At 37.0% G+C, this 13,332-nt stretch overlaps 1 pseudogene; it reads left to right on the top strand.

Moving 5' to 3' along the window:
* Window positions 1–9,929: 9,929 nt before the first annotated feature.
* LOC110339014 lies at window positions 9,930–10,761 on the top strand (annotated as a pseudogene).
* Window positions 10,762–13,332: the final 2,571 nt, after the last annotated feature.

The raw sequence follows: 13,332 nt of genomic DNA, 5'->3' as shown, positions 1-13,332 counted from the left end.
AGGGGAGCAGGGGTGGGGGTGGGGTATAGGGAACTTTCGGGATAGCATTTGAAATGTAAATAAAGAAAATAATAATAAAAAAATTAAAAAAAGTAAACCTCTACCACATGGAAATGCTTTGGTCTGGTGTATCTGTTTGGATACAAGCTGCAATTCTAACACAACACATCATACTTTGTCAGTTAAAATATTAAAAATAAAAACTGTTTCATAAATGTTTCAAATTGAGGTTTTTTATTTATAATATAATTATTATATTATATATTTATAGTAAGAAAAAATAGACAACATATTTGCTAGCAGGTTAAGGTTTATTATTAAAGTATATTATAAACTTCTTATCTGATAGTCAATGTGTGTGTAGATAATTTATTCTCTTAATTTTGCAAACAATGCATTAATACTGACAGTTGACTGCATATTTTCAAAATTTTAATTTTCTCCCAAAGATTTTGTAATAATATATTGAGACTATTTGCTTTTGAGATTTCTGTCCCTACAACTGCCTGACCAGTTTCCATTACATGTTTCTATCATTAATGCTTCTTACTGACAGTTATTTAAGTACATTAAGTATATCAAGAACCCATTCCATTTCTACTGTATTGTAAGGCAATCAATAAGCTTTGATCATAAAAAGTAATTGTAACTTCATCATGTCAGTTGTTAGGTTCATTGTTAGAGATCACACTACTAAGATTTAGGCCTGGATCAAGCACAGCAAACTTAAAAAGGAAAAATACAAAATGTATGGTTCAAGTACTAATGGACCACCAGGAAATACAGCGGAGCTAAATCAAATGTTCAGAGATGTTAAATCAAACTAAGGCAGTGTTGATCTCAGAGCAAGATCTCACACAGCTAAGCTTACTTTTTATGTATTTGCAATTGAACAAAGGACAGTTATATTATGTTTGGTGTTATTATGACCTGGTTATTGTTATCATGTAGATATAAGGATACATGATTATGTATCATATTGACAGGGGATAAATTGTGATGGCTATTCTTGGTTGTCGGTTTTACTATATATGGGATGAACTACAATCCAGAACCTAAAAAAATCTTATGAAAAGGTAAAGAAAAGCATGGTGGTACTCAGTTTTAATCCCAGCACTCAGGAGATAGAGGCATGAAGATATCGGAGTTCAAAGTCAGTTTACAGAGCAAGTTCTAAAAGAGCCAAGCATTTTCCTACCACCACAATCAGGTCTGCCCTAGTGAAGGACCTCAGGACCCTGAAGTCATCTTGTTCAAGTTCAGTGTTCCAAGGATACTGCTCTGACTGATATAGGTTATTATTGTTGTTGTTTTCTCTCTGTTGAATAAAACTTCTCTGCCTTAGTTAGCATTTAACTGCTGTGAACAGACACCAAGACCAAGTCAACTCTTAAAAGGACAACATTTAATTGGGATTGACTTACAGGTTCAGAGGTCCAATCCATTATCATCAGGGCGGGAGCATGGCAGCCTCCAGGTAAGTATGATGCAGGAGGAGATGAGAGTTCAACATCCATTACTGATGGCAAACTGGAGAAAACTGGCTTCCAGGCAGCTAGTATGAGGGTCTTAAAGTGCACGCCCACAGTGACATACTTCCTCCAACAAGGCCACACCTCTTAATATTGCCACTCTCTGAGCCAAGCATATTCAAACTTCCACACTTTCATTGGGGAAAAAACAAAACTATATTTCAAAATTTCCAAAAACCAAAACCAAAACTAAAAATTTTGTCTTAGAATTCTTCTAAATCCTGTGCTTCTCATGAGGTGAAGTAGTGATGGCTGGGACTCACTGCCTGTGCTCCCTGTGTTTGATGGCCTTTTAGAAGGAAAAAGCTCAAGATACTGAACATTGAGCTTCTTCTTCTTCTTCTTCTTCTTCTTCTTCTTCTTCTTCTTCTTCTTCTTCTTCTTCTTCTTCTTCTTCTTCTTCTTCTTCTTCTTCTTCTTCTTCTNTCTTCTTCTTCTTCTTCTTCTTCTTCTTCTTCTTCTTCTTCTTCTTCTTCTTCTTCTTCTTCTTCTTCTTCTTCTTTTTTAAGATGTATTTATTATTATACATAAGTACACTGTAGCTATCTTTAGACACACCAGAAGAAGGCATCAGATCTCATTCTGGGTGGCTGTGAGCCACCATGTGGTAGCTGGGATTTGAACTCAGGGCCTTTGGAAGAGCAGTCAGTGCTCTTACCCACTGAGCCATCTCACCAGTCCCAAACATTGAGCTTCTTTAGCTGCATGACTACTCTTGACCATTTTTGAGATCTTGTAACCTAAGCCACGAGGCCTGTCCTTCCCTCTAGGAACATCTGAACCAGGAAAAATTTCTTCATCTGGAGCACTGCTATCTATAATACAGGATTTCCCACAATAAGAGGGGACAAAGCCTCCTGTAGATATACCCAGAACCTAGATTTTCCTTTGAATCACAGCAAGTTTAGATAATATACACCATAGATGCCTCCAACCATAAGCACAAAATAATCAAGTTAAAGCAGATTTCATGCTTTCAGGTTTTGTGAGATTCATAGAATCTGTTTAAGATGGCATGGCTTTACATATTTTAATTTACATAATATTTCTCTATTCACCTTTCTTTTTGCCCCCTCCTCCTTAAAGTTTATTTCCAAACAACTTCAGTTAGTTTTGGAAGCAAGTGAAACATATACCAATAGATCAGTAATGAGATATCCCTGAAGCAAGAAATGCTTCTACGTAATTGGGTCAGCCTGGGAAAAATGGATACATTAGTGACTTGAAGTCATCAAACCCAAAAGCCATGAAAATAACACCTACAGAAAGTTCACAGACTTTCACTGCACACATTTGAAGGCACATACATACATACATACATGCAATGTGTACACACACACACACACACACACACGAATGAAACCTGTTTTCTCACTTGATTATCACTGGTTTCAAAATAAAGTTTCTTGGTTTGATGTAAGCTGTGCCCACACTGAATGTTTCATAATTGCAAGACAGTTCTGGTGACAGAATAAGAACTTGCAAAGGAAGATATGATATGATGACAGAGTCCCTGTGTGATTGGACATTTTCATTGCTGACTATAGTTATGGGGTGTCCCATTTACTTGCTATATTTTGTTTCCAGAAAAAAATCTCTTCCTAACAGGAACTGCAGTATTTTATAATATATTTGCTATAACAGCGTAAGTTAAATCCCAAGTATAGCTGTGGTAAAGAAATCTATTATGTAGATTCTGAATTAAGAGCTTGATAAGTGAAAAGTGCTCTTCAGGATACAGGCAATCAACTCTGTTCTGTCATCAATGACCAGAAGGAGAGCACTGATCAAGAAGAACTTTTAAGAAAAAGAGATTGTTTAAAATTGTTTTATTCACATGAGACAAAAGAGAATGGCACACAATGGACATCAGATCAAGTGTCATTTGTTTTCCCACTGTGGATACCAGACTCATGATAGAAAAGACCATGGATCCTAAAGCTTGATAGGATTTCGTTTATGAAAGCCAAAACACACAATTACACCAAACTAAAGGCAAGTCAGAAATTCCAAAAGTTTCAATTAGGTTGATTAAAAACAATTTGTTTTAAGTTGTAAAGCAATGGACCTCCTGAAATGACAGGTACACCACAATGTTCAGCAGGATACTATATTGAAGACTGGAAATCAATTGAATGAAGCACAAGGGAGGGTGCTATGTTCCATAATAGTTGGGTAATGTAGAAGACTGTAAAATTCTTTGGTCAGTAAAATATGTGCATCACAAGAACAGCTATATATAATGGCATAGAATTGAGAGACAGCTCACAAAAATATGTGGTAACAGCTAGCATCCTTAGAACTCCTAAGACCTGATTAATTTTTACTGCTCAGACAGATTGATTTGTATGACCTTAGATTATGTAAATACATTTTCTTGTTTTCTTCTCTGTAGGTGAAGACATTTCACTAAAAAATCCCTAAATTTCCTTGATACCTAAAATTACAGCTCTCTTTCTGTTGGAGTTAAGATCAGGGTGGCAAATTAAGAGATCTCCTCTCAAATATGGTATCTCAGCAAGGAAATCTTCACTTCTGCAAGAGTGCTTGGTTACCCAAACCAGAAGAACATGTACTTAGTTACAATGGTTTTGACCTTTTATCTCTAATGAAGGGAGACTTGATTGTTCTCCAGTGGCTGTGGTCCAACCATACAATCTACATTCGATGGGTTAATATGAAAAGAGGCACAAATGAGGAAGAATGCATAATCTGAGCAAAAAGCAATGAATTTTTCTAGTAAATCTAGCAATGGGTCAGCATATAAGACATATAGGCAGTCTAAAGATAAGTTACATGTAGCTGAGCAAGTGTATATCCTTTAACTAGGGTGTATATGAGGGGAAATAGAAACAGCCATGCAGTAATTAATGCATTTTGGAGGAAAAGAATAACCACCACACACCTCTTATGTCTTTGTGCATTATTTTCAAGTTTTGCTAGTAGGTGAAAGACCTCTTTCCTGGGTGTCTAATAGAAAATGCTTTTGTAGAAATAGGGACAGAGAATGTCTGGCAATAGATATTTCTATAGGTTTCTGGACTAGACTTGAAACACAAGAGATCAGCCTATTAGAATCGTTACTCTAATTGTTATAATTTAGGATGTTTTGGCAAAAGCACTTATGCTTTCACTTACCAAACATTCAAATGGTATCTATTAAATTAATGGATCGGTGTCTTATTGTTTCTATTGCTGATATGAGGCACTATGACCAAAAAGCAAGTTGGGGAGAAAGGGTTTGTTTCTTCTTCCAAATTGTTGTTCATTAGTTAAGGAAGTCAGGACAGTAACTCAAACAGGGTGGGATCCTGGAGGCAGGAGCTCTGGAGGGATGTTGATTACTGGGTTGCTTCCTCTGGCTTACTCAGCCTGCTTTCTTATAAAATCCAGGATCACTTTTCCAGGAGGGATGGCACCACCCAAAGTGGGCTTCTCCCATCACAATTAATCACTAACTGAAAATATGCCTTAGAGCTTGATCTCATGGAGACATTTTGTGGACTAAGACTCCCTCCTCATTGATGACTCTAGCTTGTATAAATTTGACACAAAACCAGCTTGAACAGTTTTCAATTTTTGAGATTTCTGCTATTTTTTGGAAAGACATTAAGCATAATGATCAAGGGCATTAAGGACAATGTTTCCATATAGAGATGATTTAGGGATAAATATTATAAGATTGTTGTGGTAGTTTGTGTGACAATGTCCTCTATAGGCTTGTGCATTCGAAATTTTAGTAGTCAGTTTGGCAGTGATATTAGAGGGAAGTTTGGGAAGTGAGGACATGTTAAAGGACATATATTACTAGAAATGGACTTTAAAAGCTTAAACACTAGAGTCACTTCTAATTTAATTTCTTGACTTTATGCTTTCATGATGTGAGCCATTAGCTTCCTGTTCCTGCCACCATACCTGCCAGTTGCTGCCATGCTTTTCCCCCATGACAGACTTCCATCCATTGAATATGGGTGGCGGTTAGAATTAAAATGCACCCTGCCCCCCGATTCATATATTTGAGTGCTTAGTTGCTAGAAAATGGCACTATTTGACAGGATTAGAAGGATTAGAAGATGTGGTCTTTTTGGAGGAGATGTGTCACTGGGAATTTGCTTTGAGGTTTCAAAAACCCCTGGTAACCCAAGAGCCTCTCTCTTTTGTCTATGAATCAGTGCATAGCACTCAGCAGCTACCTCATGCTGCCTCATGCTGCCATCATATTCCTCATCAGGATAACAATGGATTAAACCTCTGAAACTATAAACAAACACTCAATTAAATGATTTATTTTATGACAGTTGACTTGGACATGATATCATATCACAGCAACAGAACAGTAACTGAAATAATCTGTAAGCCAAATTAAGTCCATTTGCCTTGTCCATCATGTTTTATCATAGCAATGGAAAAATAAATAGTAATCCTCCCAGGATTATACAGACTTTACATTTTTTTCATTAAAATCAAGTCTAAAATGAACATGTTTTCAAATCCTATTCTATGTGTTGGTCTGTGTCCTGGAGCACAGCTGGCAGGCCATTAAGGGATAGCAGAGCACAATCAAAGAATCCTTAGCCGGTCTGGAAGGGGACATTTTGTGGTCCTATGAACTGGCCTGAAAGGCCAAAGTGTTACAGCTCTTGAGGAGAAGTTGGGTTGGCAGAGGCAGCAAGATCTCTTCTGATACCATCTGAGCTTCAGCAGTAATGAGAAGTGGCAGGTGGCCAGAAGCCAAAGCCTGTTGCAGGACATATTAAAAACAAACAGCAAGTTCCCATGCTTCACCCAGCTACTCTCTGTCCCCTCTAAGCTATCCCCCACCCTGCAGTGACTCATTGAGGTCTTCCCAGCTCTGGTTTGCTTGTCTCAGTGCACCCTGTACTTTCTCAGCCATAAACCTCCTGTGGTCGGTGATCTCCCATTTCCAGTAACCCAGTAAAACAAAACTCTAGAAGCTTATAATTAATCAGTAAGATTTATATACCAATAAATTATCGATACAGTAGATGCCCACACAATAAATTCAGGGCCAATTGTTAATGGTGCAATCTGCCTACCTAGATTAGTCAAGTTACCCCAACTATTCTATCCCTATACGATATTATACCTACCTGTGTTTATTTAAAACCATGTGGAATCTGAATCATCTCGTTTGCCCTCCATTTTGCTTTCTTATCCCTACATTTCTCCTCTGTTTACACATCTGCAACTCCCTCCTCCATTTTCCTTGTCCAATCACAGGGCTCCTGTTGTATTAATATTTAAAGTCATTGGACAGGAAAAATTTTGCTACAATACCCAGAGACACAAGTGGCAGGATGTTGGTAGCCACAGTGGAAGCAGAGTTGAGGTCGAGGGATGAACATTTTGGGAGAGAAAACTCTTTCCTGGAGTGTTACAGGGAACACTCAGGTGATGCTTGGTGAAATATTTTGTACACTGTGTTCCTTGTGGACAAGGACCTTATAAAGACTTAAAGGGTAGGGTGGGATCCAGGGGTACATGCTCCTGATTGGCTCAATCTTAGATGTTAGTGAAGCTTTGCTTACACAGGGAAGCACTTTAGATGTTGCCCACTACATGACTGATTGTCATGGTCCTCTTAGTGGGGTGTCACTGCCATGTGTTCCAAGATAGGTACTCTGGCTGGGAGCTAATTCTTATGACTACCTTCTCAATTATGAGATTTATTGTGGTTTTGAATATGCTTCAAGCTTACTAGTTCTTCTGTCTGGTGACATGTTGGTCTGCTGCCCCACAGATACAGGTAGAGCTCAGTCACTCACCTATTTCTTTTGACAGTGTATCAGTTGTAATTCACAAACTTTGTTGGTTTTAATGAAGAGTTGGTCTAATCTACAATTTTACTGATGATTGATCACCATAACAAACAGTTGCTCTTTGTTTTTAAGCTTTAAACTTTTTGGTTATTCTTCAGGGTTTGGGGAGGGGGGCGGTTAGGAGCTCCAGGGTATTGAGGTATCTCTTAGAATAAATGAACCAGCTAGATATCAGAGTAGATGCATACAGGTAGAAACATATGTACAGGTAGACTGAATTTCTTTAAGATCTGCTTAAGCATGTGGTTCAAAAGTTTAGGTGCTTATGTGAATTCTCCAGGCCAAAAACAATTGCCTATGTCATGTTTTATTCCCAAGTGGAAACATTCCAAATTGAACAAAAACAAAACAATAAAATTAAAAAACAAAACAAAACCCCAAACCAAGCTAACTCAAAACAAAAACCAAGTGCTATCTCCCAGTAGAGGGCTGACCCAGAAGGCATATAGAGGATCTATAGTGTTGAAGCATTAATCATTAAGATCTTAATTAAGCATTAAGATCTATAAGGTTGAAGCAAGAAAATTAGTTTTCTCCAGTAATATATAGGGTTAGGGACCACAGACTGTTTATTCTTAATTTGATTAATCACTTCTATGTCTTGAGGCAATCTAGAAAATCCATTGGGCTTCTTTACTAGCAAAGTCAGCATATTAGAGGCAGACACAAAGGTTAAATAAATCCATATCTTATAAATCCCTCAATAAGAGGCTAAGACCTATTCTCCCTTCCCAGGAAACTCTGTCTTCTAGATATTTTTTCTGGGTATTTAATCCAGTTTGGATATAGGTAAAACAATACATTTAGTTTAGGTTTTGGCCCAGATTGACAGAGACCTTGATCCCATCTTGTATTAAGTTTAATATTTCATATAAATTTCCATCTCCTGCAACAGATTTATTTTGGTTTCCCAAATAAAAACAATTTGACTGTGTCTTCTCATTTTGGAATTTAACTGGGATTTTCTTGGAGTTTGATAATCCCTTCCTCCCCTTCTCTCCTGCCCCAGTTATGACAAGCCATTTTTGAAATGTAGTATATATTATAATATTTGTTATATATAAAACATAGTGATATATATATATAGAATATATAGAATATACATAGAATATATATATATATATATATATATATGTATAAGCAATATAATATATATATTGTTCTAGAACCTGCTCTACACTTACTTCAATTTTGAAAATTGTAGCTATGTCTTGAATACCCAACACCAGAGCTGTACACTTGACTTATCTTCTTTAACAAGGGAAGTTAGAGTTTTTGTTTTTCTTTTATTCAAGTCCAAACTATAGGAAATGCATTTTTATTTTATATTGCATTTTTTATTCTTTTAAAAATAGAATGAACAGAATTGTATGAAGATTAATTAGCCATTGAGCAGTGAACATAGATTCCTAGAGAGCAAATTTGAAGTTATTTTCAAGTCCCCCTTTACCTAAATGCTAATATGCATAGATAAACCTTGCGTTACTATTAAATATATCTTTTAATGATTTCATTGAAGACCATTTCATAGATCGGATAGGTGTCATGAATTTCCTTTTACAAAAATCGCCCATAATTCTCTGTTTCATGGCATAACTCACTTCCTGAATATTCCCACTGACACTACTAACTCAGTGAGTGACACCTATGTTGATTTATCACCCTTCTTTTCTCTGCCATCCTGGGCTTTGGAAATAGATGACGGGAAACCATGTTACTCCAAATGGTTGCTCTTGTAGCCAAAAGTAAGTATACACTTGAAACTATCATTTTCTCTCAGTCAAAGACTGTCACCATATTGCTTTCTCTTGGAGGAAAGTATTCCTCTGAGCTGCATACAGATAGCTGGGTCCTGAAGGACCATCATTTTTCCCTTGTCTTGTTACCTTCTTAATAGTTTTCCCCCTCCCCTATCTCTCCTTGCATCAATCTTCATACATGGTTCACTGAAGATCATGCTCAGAGCTCTCAGCTCTCATCCAGTCATTTATAGCATAGGTAATATGGGAGTCTTGACAATCACATTTTCTCCAAACTTTATACTTCTACCCCATGATATGGATATATATATAGTCATATTGTTCAATTCCAAGATCTGATTTTATAATCATCCTGGTCACTTTTATTCCATCCTATATCTATTTTTTTAGAGGACACATATCAATAGATATAATTGTTGCCTGCTGAGCACATATGCATTTCAGGCCTTTAAAGAACTGAATTTCAAAGCTATTTTCATTTTAATAATCCTGACTAGACAAAGTTTTCTTCTGTGAACTTGTGATTTTTTTATACTTATCCAATATCAATTTATGTTTTCTTGGAATGATTTATTTTAACTTCACATATAAATGAATAAAAATTATAGTAAAGTACCTTATTTGTTCTATTTTTTAATAATCTTAATTTGAATTTTAAGATGCACGTATACTTATGAACATATAAACAAACATACCAGTCAGATTTAAGTCAGTAAACTGTAGCCTTGAGATATGGAAGCTGTATATCATAGAGCTAATAAAAGTTACATGAGGCTTCTCCTTCAGGAAAACACCAAATGGCAGATGACGCTGGTACAGTGGGAGGGCCTGCAGGACCCGGGGGCCCATTCTACAGCAGTTTTACGGGCTGGGCCATGGCTCTGGTAGAGGCCATGATGGTGGTGGAGGCCGCAGGGCTCACGGAGATAAAGCTGAAAACAAGGAGTGGATCCCTATCACCAAGCTGGGCCACCTGGTTAAGGACGTGAAGATCAAGTTCTTGGAGGAGTTCAGCCTGTTTTCCCTGCCTACTATGGAGTCTGAGATCACTGACATTTTCTCGCGTGCATCCCTAAAGGATGAGGTTCTGAAAATTAGGCCAGTACAGAAGTAGACTCAGACTGGCCAGCGGACGAGGTTCAAGGCATTCGTCGCTATTGGGGACTACAATGGTCACGTTTTTCTTGGCGTTAAGTGTTCCAAGGAGGTTGCCACTGCCATCCAAGGGGCCATCATCTTGGCCTTGCTTTCCACTGTCCCTGTGCAGAGAGGCTATGGGGGAACAAGATTGGCAAGCCCCACACTGTTCCATGTAAGGTGACAGTCCTCTGTGGCTCTGTGCTGGTGCATCTAATCCCTGCCCCCAGAGGCACTGGCATTGTTTCTGCTAGTGTGCCCAAGAAGCTTCTGATGATGGCTGGTATAGATGACAGCTACACTTCAGCCAGTAGCTGCACTGCCACCCTGGACAACGTTGTCAAGGCCACCTTTGATGCCATCTCCAAGACCTACAGTTACCTGACCCCTGACCTCTGGAAAGAAACTGTCTTCACCAAGTCTCCTTATCAGGAATTCACTGATCATCTAAAAGTCAGTTTGTTAAGCTATTACCAAAGGTTCAGTTCATAGGCTCTTACTTCTGTTCAGTTATAAAAAATAGACTAAAAAAATAGTTGAAAATTTCAAACTGTGACATATAACATTAGATGTATTGATTTTCTCCTGGCATTTTATTATATATTTAGACTAGTTATTTATAATTACAGTGCATATTATAAATATATATCTTTTAAAGGCACATATCTATGAATCCTTTTCTTTACCACAACCATGAATTTGAGAATAGTTTGGTATTTTATATTCTCATTTCTTAATGATAATAATTCAACAGAATTGTGACATGTTATCAGAATTTAATAATTAGAAAAATGAAAAATAGTTAGAAAATAAACTCATTTGGTCATTGACATATGTAATGTGAAACTGTAATAAATGCCCTTTTAAAAACTTTATAAAAATATGCTTAATTTCACTTTTGTGTTCTATTTTGCTTTCTGCTTTACAGTTTTAAATTTTTGCTTTACTTTTGATTAGAAACCAATTCATTTTTATTTTAAAAGATCAAAATATGAACATTTCCAAATTTTAAAATTTTCATTCAACGTATTTCGATCATAGTCTTTCACTTTCTTTTACTTCTCCAAGATCCTACATCTTCTCCCCTCCCTACATACCTAATTCATTTGCTTTCTGTTTTGTTTTGTTTTGTTTTTTTTAAATTCAAACTGAAGAAAAAAGAATACCCGAATCCCAGAAACAGAGAAAACCAAAACAAAAAATAATGACAAAGAAACCATGGAGCCTCTTTTGTAAAGTATTCCTGGGTAGGAGGCCTGCTCTGGAGAGTTGTCCACACATCCAGCATCACTACACTGGAGACTTTCCTCTCCAGCAGCTCTCAATTGAAAATAGTGACTTGGTTAGGGATAGAACATTGTGCCCCCTACATCTGCTATGTGCTGAGATTGCTTTTTTTTTTCTGGTGTAAGCAAGTCACTGTTGTAGTTTGCAAGGTTCATGAGCTGCATAAGACTGGTGGTTCCTTTTCTCCTTAGGTGGCATGCTGTCTTGTGCATGCTGTCACAGTCTCTGTGAGTTCATATGTGTATCAGTGCTGTTCTGCCTAGAAAACACTCTTTCCTTGCAGTTATCTACCACCTCCGGCTCTTAAAGTCTTTCCATCTCATCTTACACATAGATTTCTGAGCCTTGAGGGGAGGGGTGAGATAAAAACATCCAATTTAGGGCTGAATGCTCCAAAACTGTTCAATCTCTGCTCATTGTCTAGTTCTAGGTTGCTATGTCAATTATTATGTACTGCAGGAAGGCTCGCTGATGAGGGCTGAGTGATGCACTAATCTTTGGGTATAACAATGCATCATTAAGAATAATTTTATTTTTATGCTTATTTACCAGAATAACAGTAATAGGTTTCCCTTTAGTGCTCATGACCTTTCAAGTCTTAGGTTTTCGACTCATTAACAATGTCAGTCAATTATGGAATCTATCTTGTATACTGCATATTAACTCCAATACAAAGTTTGTGACTACTCCCACATTTGTGACACTATTGTGCTAGTGGTATCTCTTGGAAGCAGGTCACTGTTATAGTTTGCAAGGTTTATGAGCTGCACGAGACTGGTAGTTACTTTTCTGCTTAGGTGACACTTTTACTACCTTATAACGCTATGAATTCTTGTCAATAGTAGTGAAGCTTCCAGTTAAGCATCAACTTAATTTCTCCTTGTTCTATGTCATAAGCATGTTGTGGCTTTAATAATAGAATCTTATTATCAGGTTATAGAGAATTGCCAATAACATTTGCATGACTTTGTAATGTTTTCAGAGTGGTTAATAGGTCGGTCCCTTTTGGCCAATGACTCAAAAAGATATAGTTCTTTCATTGTACTGGGGTTTTTATTTGGTAACATGGGAGGGTCTATTTGGAACATTGTCTTCCCTTTTATATGTCAACTCCATTTAAATTCCTTTTATATATGTTTATATTTTAAGAAGCTTCTAAAATATTAGGTTATTTATTTGCCTATTTATTTATTTATTTATCTATCTATTTATCTCATATATTTTGTTATGACTGGAGTTTACCCTTCCTTCATTCTTCCCAGTCCCCCCCCCCAAATTTCCTCTCCTCCAGAACTCCTCCTGCTCCTCAAAAAAGAGCAGCCCTTCTACAGATATCAAACAAACTTGGTATAAGAGGATAAAATAAGACTAGGCACATACGCTCACATGAAAACTGGATGAAGCAATCCAGCATTATGAAAAGATCCTAAAATCATATAAATAAGTGAGAGACAATCCCCATTCCCATCTTTAGGAGTTCCATAAGAATGACAAGCTACATAACTATAACAAAACAATTCAGTCTTTGTGAGCCCATATGAGCCCTGCTTAGTTGATTCTGTGGGCAATGTTCTTATGGTGTCCTGATCCTCCTAGCTCTACAATCATTTTTCAGTGTCTTCCTCAGGATTCACTGTGCTCTATGTAATGTTAGGCTATTGGTTTCTGCATCTTCTCACATTAGTTGCTGGATAAAGCTTCTTGGAGTGTGATTATCCAAGACTCTGATCTATGAATATAGGAGAATACCCTTGATAATCTTTGCCTTTTTTACCT

The sequence above is a fragment of the Mus pahari genome, chromosome 22, assembly GCF_900095145.1.
Source record: "Mus pahari chromosome 22, PAHARI_EIJ_v1.1, whole genome shotgun sequence".
In the NCBI taxonomy this organism is placed as follows: domain Eukaryota; kingdom Metazoa; phylum Chordata; class Mammalia; order Rodentia; family Muridae; genus Mus; species Mus pahari.
Note: the sequence above shows the minus strand (reverse complement) of the source record. Positions and strands in the feature narration are given on the sequence as shown.